Consider the following 23,034-nt stretch of genomic DNA (forward strand, 5'->3'; position numbering starts at 1 on the left):
TGCTGGTATCTATGGTTCCAGATTTCTTTCCTAGGGTTTCTATCTCCAGTGTTGCCTCATTTTGGGTTTTCTTTATTGTGTCTACTTCCCTTTTTAGGTCTAGTATGGTTTTGTTCATTTCCATCATCTGTTTGGATGTGTTTTTCCGTTTTTCTTTAAGGACTTCTACCTGTTTGATTGTGTTATCCTGTTTTTCTTTAAGGACTTGTAACTCTTTAGCCATGTTCTCCTGTAATTCTTTAAGTGAGTTATTAAAGTCCTTCTTGATGTCCTCTACCATCATCATGAGATATGCTTTTAGATCCGTGTCTAGCTTTTCCGGTGTGTTGGGGTGCCCTGGACTGGGCGAAGTGGGGGTGCTGGGTTCTGATGATGGTGAGTGGTCTTGGTTTCTGTTAGTAAGATTATTACGTTTACCTTTCGCCATCTGGTAATCTCTGGGGTTAGTTGTTATCGTTGTCACTGTTTAAAGATTGGAGCAGACTCTGTGTTCCACTCACCCGAAGTCTCAAAATCCTGTGGCGGGTGTCGTGGGTAGCTGGACCCTGCGCTCTAGCTACCCCGGTGCTGTTCTGACGGGAAGAGGCTTGTGGCCCTACTCAGGCCGGATTTCTGCCTCCCCAACCAAAGCAGTCTCAGGTCCCGCGTGATTGGACTGGAGCAGAAGCTGTGTTCCACTCACCAGAAGTCTCAAAATCCTGTGGCGGGTGTCGTGGGTAGCTGGCGGGTGTCAGCTGACCCTGCGCTCTAGCTACCCTGGTGCTGGTCAGGCCAGAAGAGTCAGTGAGCTTCTTGTAACTGTATGTGCATGTCTTCTCTTAGTTTGGGATAGTTTCCTTCTGCCTTGTTGAAGACCTGAACTCTGTCAAATGCCAGAGATTTACCTATGTCTATAACTCAGATGTAATATTTTCATGGTATCCGAAATCCCTCCATGTTCCTTTCTTGTGCTTTTCAAATTTCTTTTTATATCCTTTGTTCATTTGGTCTAGCTCCCTCCCTTTATGTTTGGGTGCTGATATTTGGTCACCTAGTTGAGTCCTCCAGCTCCTAAGGCTTTCTCTTGAGTTTCCTAGCTGTGTTACTGAGTTTCTCAATTCCATTTTCATTGCAGCTTGAGTTATCTTTAATAATTCTCTTTAATATTCCTTTCTCTTTTCTGAGCTTTTAATTTCAAATCCTGAGTTATCTTCATCGTTTTGATGTGTCATATATTTATATTTTCTTCTACAGAACTATTTTCCTTCTGAAGTTCAAGGAGGTATGAGAACCCTTCTCTAAGTCATTTGCCATTCCACAGCATGTAGGAAAGCAGAAGACAGAAGGCCATGTCATGCTATTGCTGAGTCAGGTACCACCCAGGACTTTGCAGCTGTTGTAATCCCAATTTGCTCTTAGAACAGCAACAGATCAGAGTGAGTAACAGATCATTATCACAGTTTTATGGCAGAGTCTAACCCTCTCACTAGGTGTTCTTGGTTTGACAGGCCCTGCCTTCTGCTTAAGTACTGCCATTATTCTGACTCCAGAATGCCACTATGGAAGACATTAGACCCCAAAATTACCTTAAGATCTAGAAAGTATAGTTCCCCTTCTGCCAATATTTCCTTCTCAAACACCACCTCATTATTTATTTATTTCTAAATACCTAATTTGACTTCCATCATTCCCACCATGGCTCAGAGCTTTGGTCCCTCCAATACTATGGGCTAAAGGGTGCCTCTAGAAAGACATGCTGTAACGTACACATAGCCCAGATGTCTGGGGTGGTACATAGAGCCTGGGAAAGATGATAGATGCACCTGTGCCTGTGTGGGACTCAGTGTGGGACACAGTAGGGCAGATTCAGCCTGTCAGATCACGTCTGCTCGGGCTTTGAAGTGGGTGTTTCTAGAACATGTGTCATGTTGTTTTTAACCAGATGAGCCTAGATATCTTGGCAGTGTGCCTTACACAGGTCACACCTATAGTTCTGTAAGGATGCTCTGCCCATTGCCAGGGAGTCCATATAGGCAAATCCTTTCATATCTCAAAAACAAATGGACCTGTACCCAAGACACTGGTGACCATTCACAGGCAAGCAGGGTAGGTGAGTCCTGCCTAGTCTATTTAAATGCAAAGATGTACACTTTAGCCTCCAGTTCTCCTGTCTGTAATGTTTTCATTTATAAACTAAGAATCAATTATGGCCAAGGTTTCAGTTCCCCTAAAAGCAGATGGTAGAGGAAGGACATGAACACAGATACAGTAATTGGGAAGCCAATGCAAGAGTCACAGAGAAGGAGGGAGAAAATGTGATAGAATACTGGACAATAAGCTGGTTACCATTGTCACTGGTAAGAATAGATCCCACTTAGAGAACCTTTTAGGACTATCTGAAGAATTGCCCCTCCCAGAAGGATGAAATGGCCATTCTGTACATCTGTTAGCTCCTGTTCTGGTTACCTGAAGGTATCCCTAGAACTGGTACTCCTTGGCTGCCCTTCCTGTGGGCAGAGCAAGCTCTTGCACACCAAATGACACAGGTCATAGAAGCAGAGAGGCCTAGGGACCTGAGGTCTGAAATGGCTAGTGCATCTGGGCTGGGTGGGGCCACAGACAGGACTGATGTACACTGATATGACCTATGATTAACTCCATGGATGATAAGGGATTAAATAAAGCTGAACATAAAACCCAACACAGTGGCTCTTGAAAACACATACACAGGCCACCATTATTAGTATGTTTAATTCAGAATGCACTCCATGATGGGCCTCAGTAGACAGGCAAGGATAATACCTCTCCAACTTGATTCAACCCAAAAGTCCCTCTGTAGTATCATCTATTCCAGCCAAAGAGTATATGAACAGAGCAGTCACTAACCACACAGAACACACAGCCCTAAGGAACTCCCCAGAGAATGTTTAGCCCAGCACAATACCTTACCGACTCTCCCTCTGTCTAGCTAAGGGTTTAATTGCCACTTCTTCAAGTTGTACTGACCTGGACAGGGCCCTTTATAACATTTCCTTGGACTCTCTTAGCACTCACAGTCTCAAATATCCACAGCATTCTCCATTCATATTCTATTGTTTGAGTTGGCACAGCTCAGCCAAATGATGTAGAACTCTAGCCAAGCAGAAGCCTCTGGGATCTCCAAGAAGCTCATGGGCATTAAAATCAAAACAGGATCTGGAGAGACGGTTCAGTGCTTATGAGCACTTGCTGCTCTTAAGGGGACGGGAGTTCATTTTCTAGTGTCCGTGTTGGAGTGAGCAACTCACAACTGAATGTAACTCTAGCTCCATGGGATCAAAACCATCTTTTGGATCCTAGGCACCAGCTCACATGTCACACACACACACACACACACACACACACACACACACACACTTATTAATTAATTAATTAATTAATCAATTAACTAAAATATATAACTTTTTATTAATTCTTTGTGAATTTAACATTGTGTACCCCAATCCCACTCATTCTCCACATTCTTCCATATCCACTCTTGCAATCTCCCTCCAAAAGAAAAAAAAATCTCTTCATGAAAGCTGTAGTGTATCATGTGTTACACTGTATATCCTTTTGCCCAAACAGCTTTTCTTGCAAATGACCTTTGCAGTTAAGTCATTGGTCTGATTCAAGGTTTCTGTCTTCTGCTACACTAGCAATACTGGATCCTCACTGGGACTGCTCTTGGATATGCTTTTGTTGCCTTATTACATGGAGGTCCTGCAGCTTTAGATCTGGAGGACAGGCCCCTTTATAGACAGAGTCAATGCCAACTCAAAGCATTGGATCTGGGTCTGGGTAGCAAGCTGAGCTGATCAACATGACAGCTTTCCCATACTCACATCATTGGGCCAGTTTGCCAACACTGCCTGGGCAAGGGGTGGGGCCTGCTCACCTGCTCTCATGCCCTCAGAACTAGCTTTCCCAAATCTATACCACCAAAGTCAGTTCTACTGTGCCTCCCAAGTGATATGCAGAGCCTGATTTTCTGAGTGCTTCAGTTGGTGAAGGGTGGGGCCAGCTCAACCTCACTGCCCAGGCAAGGGGTGAAGCCATCTCTCCCATACTCACATTCTTAGGGCCACACCACCAAGGTCAGCTCTACTGTGCTGTCAAGGTGAGAAGTGGGGTCACTCTTCCAAGTGATGCAAGGAGCAAGGCCATCTCTGTACAGCCCTCAGACATCAATACAACCACAGAATCAGCTCAGAGCATCTTCATGGTCTTTGGTGGTAACAGAACCCTAGTGCTGCAGGCCCATTGATCTACCCAGGCCCTCGGCAGCATCATGGTTTCTTGGCAGCATCATGGTATCTGAGATCATCTCAGGTGTGCTTTGCCCAACCTGCACCATGTGGCAGGCTGTCCCAGACATGCTTTACCTACCCTGGTCACATGGCACCAAGAGGGAGTCATCTTGGACTTGCACTGCTCACCTAGAGAGAGTGGTAAAAATGCTTTTAAAACCCTACAAGCTAAGCCAATAGCTAGATGAGAGACGGTGTCTTAGAACTACTCTGATATTCATTATTCAGGAAGAACAGAACCTGGAACAGACATCCCTTCCTGTCAGTGGGCATCCTATCTACCTGTGCTGCTTAGTTGTTGTCAACTCGACATAGAACTAGACATACTTGAGAAGTTAGTGATTGTTGCTACCAGACTGGCCTGTGGACATGTCTGTGGGGCATGGTCTTGATTTCTAATTCATGTAGAATTAGCCTATGCCACTGTGGGTGATGCCAACCCTGACTGGGTGATTCCGGGCTATATAAGCAAGGTAGCCAGAGAAGGCAAGCTGATAAACAGCATCCTTCCACTGTTACCATTTGAGTTCCTACTCTGACTTTCTTCAGTGACACACTGATTGAGACATTTAAGCCAACAATGAAACAAAAAAACCACATGATGTTTCTACCTCCCCAGGATGCTTTTGCTCAGTTTTATAATAGCAACAGAAAATGAACAGGACATTACCTTATAGAAAACAAAGGGCAACAGTTATAAAATGATTTATCTAAGATCATGCAGACGATCAGACTTGTTTCTGCATGCATTTGCTCATCAGATTGAGGCACCTACTATTTGATGGGTAATTTTAAGCCATATGCAAATAACATAACAAGCATTTGAGTATCATACTGTCAAGTTGCTTACATTCTCCTAGGAAAAACAGAAATAAACAAGTAAATAATGGTTATTTTTCAGATAGAAATTTGCAATAGAGCAGGGTAAGGACATAGTGGTAATGTGAAAGAAGATGTACTATTTTAAGTAGGGTTGTCAGGAAAACTGTGTTCAGAAGGTAATGTAAGCAGGCTTAGAACTAGATAGAGAAGTACCAGGCAATTGTTTCAAGAGGGTGGATATGGAGATAAGGAAACACTAGGGCTGAAAGACCTCCCAGGCAGAAAGGACCTTGTATAGTAGCACACTAGGACAGGCTGACATGTAGTGAGCATATGGTTGTGTTCTGCAGAGTCAGAGGCAGGCAGAACCCACTTAGACAGATAAGAAGTGTCCTCTTGTGCAGGTAGGCTGGTATGTGTGGTAATACACAGAAATAATTCTCAGCCATGGCATCTTTTTGTCTCAGGAGAAATGAGAAAGGAGATCCTTTTGGTAAAGGAAAGAGTAAGATGGACTGCTAGTGTTTGGGAAGGAAAAGAAGTCAGAATTATTGTCTTGAAGACAGGTAAAATAAAGTCACAAAAGCAACAAGAGAAAATGTGGTACTAAAGCTTGTCTTCATCAATGAAAAGCCATCAGAGTTGAGGGATTTCTCCAGCTACAGTTAGTAACCTGGGAGTGAACCTGGGACAGGAAGATAGTCAGGGCTTTAATAGGAGAAGTCAAGGGAAACAGCAGATGAGAGAAGAGAGCTCAGTAAACAGAGATGTATGTTTGTGTCATTAATAGCAACTCTAAGATGGAAGAGGCCATGACCAATGAAAAAGCATCATATCAGGGCAGCAAGAGTCCCAACAAGATGGAAGCACATTGTACTGGGTTGTTAAGAAAGCAGAATATTCTATCATAAGAATGAAAGTCTGGGAATTCAGACCTGAGTCGAGGGAAGGCCATAGTACTGATGAGGACCAGGTGTAACTATGAATGTGTATGCTGTTTGTATGGTAAGCAGGGACAAGATCAGAGTGGGTGGCACAGAACAATCTCAGAAACAAAAATGGCTTCATGTCTGCCACACATAGATGCAAAATGCCATTCGCTGGACAGACCCATGAGCAGGGAACTAGAGCCAGAATAGCAGGATCTTAGCTTTATATAAGGATTAGAGTTCAACAGTAGCATTCATGAATATTCTCTGAAACCCTGACATCTGTCCATTAGTTTTCCTTAATTTAAAAATGAAACCACTGATACTCAAAAAGAGAACAAACTCATTTGCTGCCCAAAGCCCAACAGTGAAAATGAGACAAACCCAAACCTGGACTAGTTCTCCTCCACTAAATGGCAGCTTAACATTATGCCACGGCTCCGAGGTCAGATTGCTTGGTCTTAAATCACAGCCCCTCTCCCGACTAGTTAAATGACCTTGAACAAATTATCTGTTCTCTGTGTGCCTCATATTTCTGTAAGAGCAGGATAATATAACACCTATCTCAAAGGATGGTGGCAAAATTAGCTAAAATAAAGCTTGAATAAACCTTGCCTGCTACATAATAAGCACTAGATAAGTGTCACGTGTGGCTATAATAAAGTGAAAAGGCTACGATGCTGGCTATAAGCACCACTATCTCCCCACTCTCAGATGCTCTCATGGAAAATTGGAAGTAATGCTGCCTGCCCTCCTAACCCTTGCTCTGCCTCTGAGAGGCCTTCCAGAGAGTGGGGACTTGAAAGGTATTGCAGAACAGACTGGGACTCTGAGCTGTACACAAATGTGCACAAAGGGCTGTGGTAAGGACCAACAGCAGATCAAGGATTTGAAAGGGGATCCATGATAAGGGCATGATCATGACACAGAGGGGGATAAAAACAAAATATAAGAACTAAAAAAATCTACAAGCATCCAAAAAGGGTGATCCTGGTGGCCCTGGGACCGTGGAAGAACTGGTGGCTTTGAGGGTAAGCTCCTTCTCAACTTCTTCTTTTCTTTCAGCTGCTTCCAAACAGGACAGCCATGCCTTCTCCATCCCCAATCCTATTTTTCTTTTGGTGGTGTCTATACAGCAGAGACTCATGGTTTATCTACATGGAAACCCCAAGAATCCATTAGAAGAGAGCTCTTATTGAACTGGACCATCCAACTCAAGATCTCTTATTGAGCTGGAGTCACCCAGCTCAAGTTGAAGCTGACATCTTTGTTAATGGCCTGAATGCTCTTCATCCCCAGACCAGATAAGGACGAAAAGTGGTATGTGGAAATAATGTTGGATTAGACTTCACTGAGAGTAAGATTTTGAAGGATAGTGGACACTCTGAACTTAACTACCCTTATTACGAGTCACTATTGAAGAATTTTCAGGATAATGAGCTATCTCATCTTCCATGTAATGAGCTTTGGAAAGATTGTTCAGAAACTGTCCTTGTGTGGAAAATACAGATATCAATGACACCCACAATAAAAGCATTTCAGTGTGAAAGGGGAGTGGCTATTCATCATGCTGCCCACCATCAATGCCCTCAGGTCTCACAACAGCTCAAATAAAGGAGTATTTGCCCCAACAGCCATACTGCCCCAGTTTTGAGCACCAAGGTTTGAGACTGCTGAGTTATCAACATGATACTTGAGCCTAAAATGACCATCCTTACTTTGTAATTTAACATTTACTTATTCATAGAGAACCATTTCTGAGGAATATTTTGTACTCCTTGAACAAAAATAAATTAGTTCTTGACATCTCAAAGCTAGAATGGAAGATAGCTGTTAAATTCACAACCCTGACAAAGTATGGGAGGTACAGAACAGGTTGTGCTAGCCTGCTAGAAGACAGGGACCTAACTTCTCCTGTTGAGGGTCAGGAACAGGTCAGGGGATATAAATCATCCTCATTTCTGACGTTCGGCACAATGACATGCACATATAAACACATGCATGCTCACATACATAGAATCACATACATCCTTCGTATAAATCATGAGCCCTTTATACGGGGCTGCTCTGAGTAGATCCTTAAAAAATAGCTTACCGCTCAACTATGTGAAGAGAAAGCACAAAGATGGATTTATTGCTTCAGGTATGCCAGGAACCTGCTATGAAACTTGGATAAATGTTCAACTCCTGTGAATCTCCATTTCTTCTCCTACAAATAAAAAATTCATTGGAATGACCCCTCATAGACCAACACCCTGTAAATCCACAAGAATTGAAGGCTTAGGAAAGAGCTAATATCCTCCAGGCCTGCTCCTAGTATACCCTTCTCACCTGTAAGATATATGCTCCTCACAGCTAGTCTTGGTGGCCAATATTGCCAACTTTATTAGCAATCAATTCATTAGGTTTTGTTATTTTATGACATATCTATTTTATAAGAAGTTTTGTGGAAGACCAAATCAAATCAGCAGAAATCACAAGCCCAATTGGCAGAAGAGAACTCGGCCAAGTTTCTGCTGTGAGACAGTCAACCAAAACCTGTAGAACATGAGTCACCAATCCAAGTCTGTGTGATAGAGGCAAACTTAGCCATCCTTTGCTTCTTTGGTGTTTCCATATTCTGTCCAATAGGCCAGTCTTTAAGAGAAAGCACTTATTAGTACTTCAGGTACCAAGTCTTCAGGCACCAGGAGGACTTTGCCTCCAAATGGAAAGGTAAGCCTTCCTAACTAGAATTTTACAACTCAGCAGCAATGGTCTTTTGAGTCAGATATTTCTTTGTTATGTGTTGCATTGTGCATTGTAGGATGCTCGGTGGTATATCTGGTCTTCCCTCATCCTCCAATCAAGACTATCCCAAGACACTATCAAAAGCTCTCACCCTAGAGGACAAAAGTGCCTCCAGTTGCTCTAGCACAAGCAAGAAAGAAATAGATCACCAAAACAATGCTAACCATTTTAGATTCACAAATAGGAAGTGACCTGACGCTACTGATAAGATTTGCCTATTCAGAAGATAGTCCCTGAGACCTCTGGAGGATCTGGTTTATTGATATTGTTGATCTTCCTATGGGGTTGCAAACCCCTTCAGCTCCTTCAGACCTTTCTCTAACTCCTCCATTGGGGACCCAGAGCTCAGTCAAATGGTTGACTGCAAGCATCTGCCTCTGTATTGGTCAGGCTCTGGCAGACCCTCTCACAAGACAGCTATATCAGGATCCTGTCAGCAAGCACTTCTTAGCATTCACAATAGTGTCAGGGTTTGGTGACTGTATATGGGATGGATTCCCAGGTATGGCAGTCTTTGGATGACCTTTCCTTCAGTCTCTGCTCCACACTTTGTCACAATATTTTCTCCCATGAGGATTTTGATTCCCCTTCTACGAAGGACCAAAGCATCCACACTTTGTTCTTCCTTCTTCTTGTGCTTCACATGGTCTGTGAACTAGGCAAAGGACACTGTCAATAAGACAAGATATGGGCACAGGGGGAAAATTCTTGAGCAGAACAGGAATGGCTTGTGCTGTAAGATCAAGAATCAACAAATGGGACCTCATAAAACTGCAAAGTTTCTGTAAGGCAAAGGACACTGTCAATAAGACAAAACAGCAACCAACAAATTAGGAAAAGATCTTTACCAACCCTATAGCTGATAGATGGCTAATATCCAATATATACAAAGAACTCAAGAAGTTAGACTTCAGAGAACCAAATAACCCTATTAAAAATGGGGAACAGAGTTAAACAGAATTCTCAACTGAGGAAACTCAAATGGATGAGAAGCACCTAAAGAAATGTCCAATATCCTTAGTCATCAAGGAAATGCAAATCAAAACAATCCTGAGATTATACCTCACACCAATCAGAATGGCTAAGATCAAACATTCAGGTGACAGCAGATGCTGGCAAGGATGTGGAGAAAGAGGAACACTGCTCCATTGTTGGTGGGATTGCAAGCTGATAGAGCCACACTGGAAATCAGTCTGGCAGTTCCTCATAGAATTGGACATAGTACTACCTGAGGAACCAGCTATTCCACTTCTGGGCATATACCCAGAAGATGCTCCAACATGTAACAAGGACACATGGTCCACTTATGTTCATAACTGCCTTGTTTATAATAGCCAGAGCTGGAAAGAACCCATATGTCCCTCAACAGAGGAATGAATACAGAAAATGTGGTACATTAGGCAAATGGATGGGACTAGAAAATATCATCCTAAGTGAGGTAACCCAGTCACAAAAGAACACACATGGTATGCATTCACTGATAAGTGGATATTTAAAAAAACAAACAAATAAACAATCAAAAACTCTTCTTAAATCTTGACCTTAGGGTGGGAATTGAGGCTGGAAAAAGACATATAGAATCAGATATGAAATGGTGTATGTGTGTGTGTGAGAGAGAGAGAGAGAGAGAGAGAGAGAGAGAGAGAGAGAGAGAGAAACCAACTTTGTCTTTATGACTTCCAAAAGCCACCCATTTAACCAACATAGAAACTAGAAGTAGTGTCAGTCACGATGGTAAGGAAGATATCAGTGACCAATCAAATCACAGCACTTGACAGAGGAGAAATCATTATGGTACTGTAGGGTACTGAGCATGCTGGAAAACCACCCTGAACACTTGTCCATTGATACACATTTCCACTAATGACTTTGGAGAAGAGCCTTGGAGTGGTTATTTAGAAAATGGGCAGATATGACAGTCAAGAAATGGCTTCAAGGCTTTTGCCTTTGTTTTTATACAGAATTTTTCTTTTCCTAAGACTTAATCCCATCCCCTTGCCACTAGTATTGACTTTGGCTTTTTTCTTTATGTTAATTTTCTAAAGTCATAAAATGTATGACTATCTCACATGCATGGTACATAATCTTGCAAGAGTACCTGTGGAACTCTGGATATGCACATGAACTTGATGCATCTCCCATTTCCTTTCCATCAGCCTAAAAGCACAATCACAGTCTCAATTTGCACCATTTAGTGTATGACAGATGTACATAACCTTAGACATTTTGTTCTTGTTCTAGTGAGCTATAAAATAGTATCATATGGACATAGCTTTCTAGAACTGAATCTCAGCATCATTTTTAAAAAGGTTTATCCATCTTGTAACATTGATTTCCTCCTACCATAGACCAGTGCATTTCCTCATTTTGTTGACAGGCATTCACATCATTTCAAGTTTCTCTATCATTATGAAAGCAGCAACTAGAAATATTCATGAATATTTGCAGAAGGTTTTCTAGAAACATGTTCTCTGGAAAATAGGATGGGCCAGTGTCAACTTGTAAAATAGAAGCAAATTATTTTCCCAAGACTTTCTACCTCTAGCAGTATATGATAAATTGCTCTGGCTCACAATCATATCAAACTTTTACTCCATTTTATTTCTTAAAATTTTCTATTTGAATAGAAGCAGTCTTTCATTTATTTTTAATCCTTTTCTCAAATTTCCTTTAAATTTTTTAGCTGTCCCATTCTATGAAAGAAATGAGTCTCTCTAGTCCACTCTTTAACACATTTATGTGAATTCAGGTGAACAAAGATTATGTAACACTTACCACATCCCAATACTACACTTCCCATTTCAAGAAGTAGAACACATCTTCGCTGCTCCAAAGTAAAGAAATACCATCACATAAACCAAACAACCATTCGCACCAAATACCCATCATAAGGAAGCACCAAGAAAACCTGAAAGGACGGGAATTACAACAACGAAACCAAAGTCCATCTCTCAAGGTTGACTTATAAACTGACAACATAGAAAGTCTTAGGACAAAACAATTGGGAGAAGTATGAATTTGTGTAACTATTCAGTTTTATGATTTAACAAAATTATTCAAAAGCCTTAATTTTTTAAATTGGGGCTAATAAGAAAACTCAGTTATTCTATTTGCTTCACTAACATAAAGGCTGAGTTCAGAGTCCAGCACCCTTCTGAAAGACCAAGTACAGAAGTGTGCCTGCAATCCAGAAACAGGCAGATCTCTAGAACTAACTCAACAGTCTAGCCCAATCAGTGTGAGCTCCTGGTTCAGTGAGAGATCCTGTATCAGAAGATATGCTGAGAAGTGATTAAGATAGATGCCAGGTATGGACCTCTGGCTGCCACAGACACACAGTGAAAACCCTACCACATGTACAAGAACACACACACAAGCATGCACACATGCTTTTAAATATTTCTCGAGTCATCTAGTCTGCTTCTAAGAATGTATTCTATAGAGATAATCAAGTAAGTATAAAAATATTTGAACATAGTGATGAGAGATGATAACTATAGCTCAATTTACCAAATATCCAACATTGAAGCATTATAAGCAAACACTAGAACACTAGATAGAGTGACTTTGTAGACACTGATATTGAAAATGTAGCTAAACTATATTAAGTGGAAAAATAATTTGCAAAGAAAGGTGACTTTAAGTTTTCAAAAAGGAAGAGTGTATAAACAGTTTGCATCTACAGGAAAATTCAAGAGAGAATTTAAATGAATTGAATGGTAGGCAACTAAGGGAACAGAAGAAATAGTCTTCCCCAGGGAAGAATAAACCAATTGACTATCTAGCACCAAATGATCACCCCTGAAAACATACATACCAGTAACACTATATAGACTGATCCAGGTGTATTTATACATTTAGAAATATATTTGTAAATACATATATGTATGTAAAAGCAATTAATGAAAAACAGGCCATAAATTTGAAAGACAGCAAGGAAGGACATATGGAAGTATTTAGAAGGAGGAAAGGAACATTGAGAAGTGGGCTAATTATATTAGAAGTTTAAACATCTTTAGAAAGACTCGGATGTCAGAAATCATGATATTTACTGAATTCTAGAAAAATTTGGAGGAGGCAGGTAAAAGGAGAGAATCTTTATGGATTGCTGCATTGAGAAAAGAGGCCTTGAGGACAAAGGAAGTACCAAGGGTTTATTTCCAAAGAAAAGGCTATAATAATATGAGAGTCTTCAACAAGCCAGTCATAGTTCACACCACTGTCAGCCCCTGACAGGGTACAGAGGGCTAATTCACAGAACCATGTTCATCTGTTAAGTAGCCTGTGTGGCTTGGCCAGTCACATACTCTCATGCTCTCTGACTGTACCACCAACTGAAATATTCAGACTAAGCAGGTAAACCTATCTGAGTCTAACACACGGGGCACTTGTTTGACTGAATTCTACAACTGTCCTTTTCCATGGGAGAATCAAAATTTCCAGTGGTGGCCATTTGCCTTGTTTACTGGAAGAGGCTTGGTGTGTATGTTGTTGGTAAGCTTGCTAGCATGGGCGTGAGAGGAATTGCAAGGGATGGTTTAATGGATGGTCTCACATGTCCTTCTGAAAGTAGAACCAAAGAGTCCATGAGATGTATTTGAAGACAGAAAAGCATAGGGAAGGTATATACCTTATTAACCAACCTTAGTGAGATTAACCTTTCCCAAAAACAAACCATGTAGCCTGTTACTTTAGGAAGCCCTAAATCAACACAGTGGGAGAGATTAGACAGATAGGGGAAGGGACAGGGGAGGAGAGAGAATGAGAGAGGGGGAGGGAGAGTGGGCAAGAAAGAGAGTGTCCCTTCACACCAGTCATGGGTTAAGTAAGGATACTGTGGACACTGATGCCCTCATATCTGCTGCAGAACTAGTGTGATGACAGCCATCAATCGGAAACCCCACCTTACTACTGCTTTCTGTGGCAGGACTAACTGCTTCATATCACTGAGAACTAAAATTCTCTCTGGAAGAAACAACTGGGCCACCATGGCAGATACAGGGAGGCCACTGCCTTACCAGGACATGCTTTCTAAAGATTCTGTTCTATGAAGAAAAATAAGCACTTCCACATCTCTGTGAAGGGCATTAAAACTCATCACTGAAATCTCAGTGCCAACATGAACACGTGAAGGGTCTATCAACGCAGCAGACTGAAACTGAAAAGGAGCCTTTATTGTTGTTACAGAAGGTGTGGCACTGTCTGTATTAGAACTTGGTGAACAACAAATGCATTCGTGGTATTATCTTTACTCTGACTGTATGTGCTTCTGAGTAAAAGAAAAAAATCTAATTGCACTCCCAATCAAAACCCAACTGTGGGAATAAGGAATCACACTCATTTTATGCACAGCTGCCTGAAGGCCTTATCCTTAAAACAAATTACAGCGCCTCCTATGTGGCACATGCTCTGGAGCTAATTCTAACCCTACAGCAACACTCCAAAATTAAACTTTAATCTGCAATCTAAACAATTTGGTGTTTGTGATCAATTGTGGTATTTTTCTAAAATGTCAAGGTGGTTGTTGAAACAGAGGAGTTTGGTTGTCCGATAGTACATGCTTTTAGATCCAAATGAGACTCTTGAGGCAGGAGCCAGGGAAAATGCCGGATTGTTGGTCTGGTCCTACTGAGAAAGGGGCAGGTGGTAGAGCCAGAAAAGAAAGGTGAACAGAGCATAAATGAAAGGGGAAAAGCATGGAGATCAGAGGTGGGGAAGTAGGGGGGATAACAAAGGAGGAAGACCAGGAAGGAGTGAGCAACTAAGAGAAAGAAAGAGACAGAAGGATAAGAAGGGAAGGGTAGAAGGAAGGAAGAAATAAACACAGGGAGAGAGAAAAGCAGCAATCCCTGCAAACATCCAATCTCCGTGGCCCTGTCACAGCCCCTAACAGGCTGCTACTCCATAAAGCAATCACCTTTGCCCTATTAGCCATGTTAGAGATTACCTTTGGTCCCTTGAAATTCTAAGGAGCTCCGGGATGGGGAAGATGGTAAAAAGCAAGCTCTACATCACACCTTTAAAGGCTAAGGGAGTTGTAGGTTCCAGAACAGGAGAATCCTACTCCAGAACTGTGCCCCTGCAGAAGGGAAGTTCAAAGAGTTGTCCTTGGAAGGTCTGCCTCTTCCCAAGAGGCCATAGAGCTCCGGAGTCCCGTAGCAACCTGCTCAGCCACTCCGATAAGTCAGAGCAAATTCATGGGAGATTACCACACAGCTCCTGCCAAGCTGTGCTGCAGCTCGGTAATAGATACGCGCCAGCACTAAATCCTAAAAGGCCCCACTACATCTGTCAAGCATGCCCTGGAAAAGCACCCTCAGTTCAGATGTTATCACTGCTCTGCCTGCATCAGAAGATTTAGTGTCCACCCTCGAGGTTGCTTTGGCTGCATGGTTTTCAGGGGCAAAACAACAAGGGAGAAAGATGAGAGGAAAAAAGGCAAATTATTCTTGCTTAAAGCAGAAGAAATAAAGTGATGTGCTTGCAGACTAGTGCAGCATCCTGCCCTGCATCCAGAAGGTCCCCAATCCCACATTAAGGAGGTACTGATGTTCTAAGCTGATTAGCTAGGAAGCTTAGAGTCCCTGGACTGTGACATCATGTCAATGATCTTCCATAGAGCGACTCTTTCCCAAGGAAAGCTAAACAACAAACCCAGCAGGGATCCATAGGCAAGAGATAGAAGATACGATCTTTTGATAATTAACTTTAAAACAGGTTCGAGAAAAAGGCTGCTCTGATATAAAATGAACTTTCCGGAGCATTTGCTTAGGAGAAGGGAAAAAAAGAATTAAGCCTCTCCAAACAGTTGTATTTTTCACCAACCATGTTTTCAGATGCAAGTCCTGTTTGCTCAAAATGTATTTTAAGCACTACTTTGGACATTTTGATCATTATGAGCAAAGAAGAGTGTTTTATTTAAGTGTATTTTTAAAATATAGAGGAAACAATTTATGCACCACACATACATGCACACACAGAGACATAATCACACATGCATGCTCAGAGACACAGGCACACATACATACATGCATGCACACAGAGACACACTCACACTCTTACATGCATACACATGCATTTGCTCCCATAGGCATGTGTGTGCATGCACGCATACACACACACACACACACACACACACACACACACACAAACAGGCACACAAGCATGCAAGCACAATACACATGAACTGTTTAAGGTACAGGGACTCCAGTTACTAACTCACTGGAGACTGCACTGAATCTGCAGGAAGATAGGAATGTTCTGCTCCACCATTTTGATGTTCATCAAACTTCTCATGTTCATAACCCAGGATGGATGCTCAGGCCATAGCTGTGGTATCCAGGTGGCTCAGACAGTGTGAATGGGAAAGACATCTCACAGCCTTGTGGGGTCTGGAGCAAAGAAGCTGGGTTACTGTGCTGACCTAGTAGAGGTTGCCGAATAGTAACCTGGACCTGTGGGCATCATGTTCATTTTAAAACTTCATAAAGGAAGTTCACCTGTTTTCCGAACAACATCGTTAATGTCTTCGTGAGAAACATATCTCAGCACCTGAACAAAGACTTGAGATGGGAACCAAACACTGACTGTGTGATTAAACAGGCAAAACTTGTTGGTTCTTCTCACTGGAGAATTAAAAGAAACTCTGTTTTTAGAAAGCCTTCCCAAAGTTGATGGTACTAAACCAATTACATGAATTGTCTTATTTAATCCTCTCAGAAGTCCTGAGAAAGTACATGGAAACTGAGACTCTAGGAAGTTAAGCAATTTGAACAGTCACATAGCGCACTGTTGTTTTCTCCTGTGAAGCAACCAGCCCACTTTTCAGCGTATATTAACCCTTTTAAATTACCTCATTACTAGTGGATTGGATTGATGGATAATCATTTCCATCTTAGATATCTAGGGTGTTTGCTGAAAAGTAGTTTTTGTCTGTTTGTTTGTTTGTTTGTTTGTTTGTTTGTAAGATCTGTGTGTCATTTGTTTTCTTCGTTCATTTTCAAAAAAACTCAAAGTACAACCATGAATAGGACTCTGGTTTTCCTAGGAACTCCAGGTGGCTGCACTCTCTGCCAGATCCCTGGTAGCCCTTTATGACAGATAAACTTGATTTTTTTTCAGCTTGATTGGATTAAGAAGCACCTAGGAAATTGACAAAGCCCATCCCTAGGAGTTTCCTCATGAGCTTTTCCAGAGAAGATGAGCTATAAAGGGAAGACCACCCTGAATGTGGGCAGCACCATCACATTGCACAGATGGGAGCCCAACAGCATTCTTGCTAGCACAAGAATTCTCTCCTCTCCTCTCCTCTCCTCTCCTCTCCTCTCCTCTCCTCTCCTCTCCTCTCCTCTCCTCTCCCCTCCCCTCCCCTCCCCTCCCCTCCCCTCCCCTCCCCTCTCCTCTCCTCTCCTCTCCTCTCCTCTCCTCTCCTCTCCTCTCCTCTCCTCTCCTCTCCTCTCCTCTCCCCTCCTCCTCTCCTCTCCTCTCCTCTCCTCCTCTCCTCTCCTCTCCCCTCCCCTCCCCTCCCCTCCCCTCCCCTCCCCTCCCCTCCCCTCCCCTCCCCTCTCCTCTCCTCTCCTCTCTCCTCTCCTCTCCTCTCCTCTCTCCTCTCCTCTCCTCTCCTCTCTCCTCTCCCCTCCCCTCTCCCCTCCCCTCTCCTCTCCCCTCCCCTCTCCTCTCTCCTCCCCTCTCCTCTCTCCTCCCCTCTCCTCTCCTCTCCTCTCCTCCCCTCTCCTCTCCTCCCCTCCCCTCTCCTCCCCTCCCCTCTCCTCCCCTCCCCTCCTCTCCTCTCCCCTCCCCTCTCCTCTCCCCTCCCCTCTCCCCTCCCCTCTCCTCTCCCCTCCCCTCTCCTCTCTCCTCCCCTCTCCTCTCCTCTCCTCTCCTCCCCTCTCCTCTCCTCCCCTCCCCTCTCCTCCCCTCCCCTCCCCTCCCCTCCCCTCCCCTCCCCTCCCCTCCCCTCCCCTCCCCTCCCCTCCCCTCCCCTCCTCTCCTCTCCTCTCTCTCCTTTTCTGGATGCTATGATGTTCCACCACACCCTCTCTGCCATAATGAGCAGATCTCCAAAACCATGAACAGATGAACAAGTTAAATGATCCCTTACATTGTTTCTGTCAAGCATCATGTCACAGCCAGAATAAAAACCAGCCGGCCCAGACATCCTATTCTGAATGATAGTAGGCACTGGCTTCAAGCCCATGTCAAGCTCTTACCTTCTCATGATCCTCAACTGCTTCTATTGGACACTGTCACTGCAAGGTATATACCCCTTTGCAGAGTTCCCAGCAGCCTTGCCAAAGAGCACTTGTTTGGGGTGTACATGATCAGAGTCCAATTAGCCTAAGGGGAAATTAAACCTGGAAGCTCACCCATTAGCAATTATTTAGAAAGTCTATAGAAATAGCCATGATTGTTGAGCTCCAGATCCCCATGGCCTCTTAGAGACTTTGTGTGAGCAGCTCCCATCCTCTGTGTTTCCCCAACCAGCTGCACCTCCTTGGGCAAGCACTTCCACTGGAAAGTTGGAGCTTCTAAACCTCTGATACATGATTTCTTTCCAGATGCCTTATACAGTAGCCACTTGATTATCATTCAACTCTTTCCCCAAACCCGTTTTCTAAAAGAGATAAGTGGGTACCCTTGTCCAAGGGTAGAAGATGGATTTGTACCTATATATCTATGTCTTACCATATGTGGCCTCAGACCCTCAGGGCTGATAGGCACGGCATATCGGAGACTAATTTCTTACTCAGGTATGACTGTAGGGGGCATATAAAACTGAGTCCAGAAAGATTCATAGATTTGTTGTGAATATCACCTCTACCACTTACCACATAGATAATTCATTCACTCTGTATTTTAATGTCTTCACTTGTAAAAAAGCATAGTAAAAATATAAATCATGATTCTAATGAAGACTCTGTTTTTTAAAAAGTACACAGAATTCACAAAGCACACAATTTATACAATGGAAAGAGTAATAGTTTAATTAATGGTGCTTGATATGATTTCTAGTAATGTACTTTATCAGCATAGACTTATTGATGCTGTTTTGAGAAAATTCTTGCTTTTTTCCATTTCTATGATAAAAACCATGACCAAAAACAACTTAAAGAAGAAAGAGTTGGGGTCACCTCAGACATGACCTCAGCAGATGGTCCCACAGTTCCCAGAGGACTCTCCATGCGATCTTAGGATCACTGGTGATTAGAACAGAATATCAGTTCCAATCCAATCATGCTGGACCTGTGCCAGCAATAGGGAAGCAGAAAAACCACCTGTCGAGGGACTCAAGTCCCTTCTGTTCTGAGCCAGCTCCGGGTCACCTTGGGCCCGAACTTGGTGGACAGTCCTATGATCCCCAGAGGACTCTCTATGTGATCTTAGAATCACTGGTGTATGGAACACAACATCTGTTCCAAACCAATTGTGATAAGCCTGTGACAGCAGAAGCAAGGTCACTGGAGCCCTGCCTGACCAGCAGCTCAGGTTCCTTCTGATCGGTACTGGTATACCTTGGTTGCAAACACACAAGACAGCCCCACAGTCCCCAGAGGGAGACACCAATACCTGGCACTGTAACATGACCAGGATCTTAGGATTCCAGAATACCAGGAGCTTGGTCATACCAGGATCTCAGGGTCTCAGAAGAAGCTTGACTGCCAAGAACTATGACAGACCAAGAATCTCAGGTTCACAGGAGCCCAGAATCACAGCGTCACACAGAAAGCTGGACTCTGAGGAGTCCTGAATCAACCAGGATTATAGGAAAGACAGGCTCCAATTACATATATTGAGAGCAGAAAGCACTTGAGATAAGCAGATGGCAGGAGGCAAGCAAAAGAACAGAAGCAACAGAAACTAAGGTAACTTGGCATCATGAAAACTCAACTCTCCCACCATAGCAAGTCCTGGATACACCATCACACCAAAAAAGGAAGTTATGGATCTACAGTCACTTCTCAAGATGATGATGGAAGACTTTAAGAAGAAAATAACTCCCTTAAAAAATTACAGGAGAAAACTTGTAAACAGCTAGAAGCCCTTAAAGAGTTAACACAAAAATCCCTTAAAAAGTTACAGGAAAACATGACCAAACAGGAGAAAGAATTTAACAAAACCACCCAGGATCTAAAATAAGTAGAAACAATAAAGAAATTACAAAGGGAAACAACTCTGGAGATAGAAATACTAGGAAAGAAATCAAGAAACATAGATGCAAATATCAGCAACAGAATAGAAGAGATGGAAGAGAGAATCTCAGGGGCAGAAGATTCAATAGAAAACATAGACACAATAATCAAAGAAAATGCAAAATCCAAAAATATCCTAACTCAGAACATCCAGGAAATCCAGGACACAATGAGAAGACCAAATGTAAGGATAATAGGTATAGATCAGAATGAAGATTTTCAACTTAAAGGGACAGTAAATATCTTCAACAAAATTATAGAAGAAAATTCCCTAACCTAAAGAAAGAGATGCCCATGAACAAACAAGAAGCCTACAGAACTCCAAATAGACTAGACCAGAAAATAAATTCCTCCCGATACATAATAATCAGAACAAAAATGCACTAAATAACATTAGAATATTAAAAGCAGTAAGGGAAAAAGGTCAAGTAACTTATAATGGCAGAAGTATTAGAATTATACCAGACTTCTCACCAGAGACTATGAAAGCCGGAAGATCCTGGACAGATGTTATACAGACCCTAAGAGAACACAAATGCCAGTCCAGGCTACTATACCCAGCTAAACTCTCAATGACCATAGATGGAGAAACCAAAGTATTCCATGACAAAACCAAATTCACACAATATCTTTTCACAAATCCACTCCTTCAAAGGATAATAAAGGGAAAACTCCAACACACGGAGGAGAATGACACCCTAGAAAAAGCAAGAAAGTAACCCTTCAACAAACCTAAAAGAAGATAGCCACAAAAAACAGAATCCCAACTTTAACAACGAAAATAACAGGAAGAAACAATTACTTTTCCTTAATATCTCTTAATATAAATGGAATTAATTCCCCAATAAAAAGACATAGACTAACAGACTGGCTACATAAACAGGACCCAACATTTTCCTGCATACAAGAAACCCACTTCAGGGACAAAGACAGACACTACCTCAGGGTAAAAGGCTGGAAACAATTTTCCAAGCAAACTTTCCGAAGAAACAAGCTGGAGAAGCCATTCTAATATTGAATAAAATCGACTTCCAACCCAAAGTTATCAAAAAAGACAAGGAAAGGCACTTCATCCTCATCAAAGGCAAAATCTTCCAAGAAGAACTCTCAATGCTGAATATCTATGCTTCAACTGCAAGGGCATCCACATTCATTAAAGAAATTTTAGTAAAGCTCAAAGCACACATTGCACCTCACACAATAATAGTGGGAGACTTTAACAGCCCAGTCTCATCAATGGACAGATCCTGGAAACAGAAACTAAACAAACACACTAACAGAAGTGATGGAACAAATAGATTTAGCAGATATCTACAGAACATTTTACCCTAAAACAAATAGATACACCTTCTTCTCAGCACCTCAAAGTACCTTCTCCAAAATTGACAATATAATCAGTCACAAAACAGGCCTCAACAAATACAAAAATATTGAAATTATCCCATGCGTCCTATCACATCACCATGGACTAAGACTGATCTTAAATAACAACATAAAGAATAGAAAGCTAACATTCAGGTGGAAGCTGAACAACACTCTACTCAATGATAACTTGGTCAAGGAAGAAATAAAGAAAGAAATTAAAGACTTTTTAGAGTTTAATGAAAATGAAGCCACAACATCCCCAAACGTATGGGACACAATGAAAGCAGTTCTAAGAGGAAAACTCATAGCTCTGAGTGCTGCCAAAAAGAAAAGAGAGAGAGAGCACACACCAGAAGCTTGACAGCACACCTAAAAGCTCTAGAACAAAAGGAAGCAAATTCACCCCAGAGGAGTAGAAGTCAGGAAATAATCAAACTCAGGGCTGAAATCAACCAAGTAGAAACAAAAAGAACTATACAAAGAATCAACCAAACCAGGAGTTTTTTTTTTTTGGGGGGGGGGGGGAAATCAACAAGATATACAAACCTCTTAGCCTGACTAACTAGAAGGCAGAGAGACACTAGCCTAATTAACAAAGTCAGAAATGAAAAGGGAGACATAACAACAGAAACTGAGGAAATCCAAAGCATCATCAGATCCTACTGCACAAGGCTATACTCAACAAAACTGGAAAACCTGAATGAAACAGACAATTTTCTAGGCAGATACCAGGTACCAAAGTAAAATCTGGATCAGATTAATGATCTAAACAACTCCATATCCCCTAAAGAAATAGAAGCAGTCATTAATAGTCTCCCAACCAAAAAAAGCTAGGACCATATGGGTTTAGTGCAGAGTTTTATCAGACCTTCAAAGAAGACCTAATTCCAGGTCTTCTCGAACTATTTCACAAAATAGAAACAGAAGGTACCCTACCCAATTCATTCTATGAAGCCACAATTACTCTGTTACCTAAACCACAAAAAGACCCAACAAAGAAAGAACTTCAGACCAATTTCCCTTATGAATATTGATGCAAAGATACTCAATAAAATTCTCACAAACTGAATCCAAGAACACAGCAAAATGATCATCCATCATGATCAAGTAGGCTTCATCCCAGGGATGCAGGGATGGTTTAACATAGGGAAATCCATCAATGTAATCCACTATATAAACAAACTCAAAGACAGAAACCACGTGATCATCTTGTTCTATGCTGAGAAAGCATTTGACAAAAATCCAATACCCCTTCATGATAAAAGTCTTGGAAAGATCAGGAATTTAAGGCCCATACCTAAACATAATAAAAGCAATATACCTAAAACCAGTAGCCAACATCAAACTAAATGAGAGAAACTTGAAGCAATCCCACTAAAATCAGGGACTAGAGAAGACTGCCCACTTTGTCCCTACCTATTCAATATGGTAGTTGAAGTCCTAGCCACAACAATTCAACAACAGAAGGACATCAAGGGGATACAAATTGTAAAGGAAGAAGTCAAAATATCACTCTTTGCAGATGATATGATAGTATATATAAGAGACCCTAAAACTTCCACCAGAGAACTCTTAAACCTAATAAACAGCTTCAGTGCAGAAGCTTGATATAAAATTAACTCAAACAAATCA

This window comes from Mus caroli, unplaced genomic scaffold (genome assembly GCF_978045245.1).
Source record: "Mus caroli unplaced genomic scaffold, Mus_caroli_1 scaffold_13, whole genome shotgun sequence".
NCBI classification, from domain to species: domain Eukaryota; kingdom Metazoa; phylum Chordata; class Mammalia; order Rodentia; family Muridae; genus Mus; species Mus caroli.